Genomic DNA, 988 nt, shown 5'->3' with positions numbered 1-988 from the left:
ACGTGATTAGCCTAGCTAGCTAGTAAAGTTGTGGGCGTTTGAGACGAGAAGTGGGCGCTGCGCTGATAGGATAAGACGAGAGTTGCCAGAGAGGGGCGGTCTCAAACAAAGTTTAAGTTTGATTGTAAATGGTCAGTTACAAATCAATTCTGCATGATGATGAAATTAGCTCATGCATTTTCATAATTTTTAAGCAGAATTAATTTGTGATGCAACTGCGTATATGTCTTCAGAGACCGTTCTGCAAAGTACCCTGCGCGTGTTCTCCAGGGGCGCTGCACCGTGGTTGACCCTGTGCTTCCAACACCTTTGGGTGTGGTGGACGACTGTAGGGGAAATGGACAATCAAGTATTCTTCATATGCCTAAAGAACAAATAAATTACAAAGATGCTATCAATTATGTCCATGTCAGTAAATTCTTTGGCAATCTATCCAAATGACTTGGCATGCTTTGAGTTCCAAAAAAACGAATATCCTACAGCTGGGCCTATAAGCACAAAGTCGTTCTTGTTTCATAAAATGTAGGCCTAAATCTGTGAGCATGTCCTTGGCAAATGTATGAGATACTGGGAAGACAAAAACAGTCTGGAATTGATTGTATAAAACCTTCTCTTCCACGCAGCTGCCTGATCGGATACTTATCTAGGCGGATTGGATTTCAACCTTATTTGGCATCAAAGGCTATGAGACTCCTTTAATGTGGTAAAACATCTGTAGTGGACAGGGAGATCAGCCCCCGTACCACCTGGACCTAAGATGCCTCACTGCAATGGCAACATCCTATTAAAAAAAATCCAAATTCCTCTACCCTTCATTTAAAATGTAACAATTAAACAATAAGACAACATAAGGAGAGATGGGTTGAATGCAATTTATGTAAAATGGCATAACTAGGCTACACTGACAACGACAACTGTGCAGATGAAAGATAATAATCTATTAAAATACAATGTATATTTTTTTAGCAACATGTACAGAAGATTTGCG

Source organism: Salvelinus namaycush, chromosome 9 (assembly GCF_016432855.1).
Source record: "Salvelinus namaycush isolate Seneca chromosome 9, SaNama_1.0, whole genome shotgun sequence".
Lineage (NCBI taxonomy): Eukaryota > Metazoa > Chordata > Actinopteri > Salmoniformes > Salmonidae > Salvelinus > Salvelinus namaycush.
The sequence above is the reverse complement of the archived record's forward strand: the minus strand, read 5'-3'. Positions refer to the sequence as shown.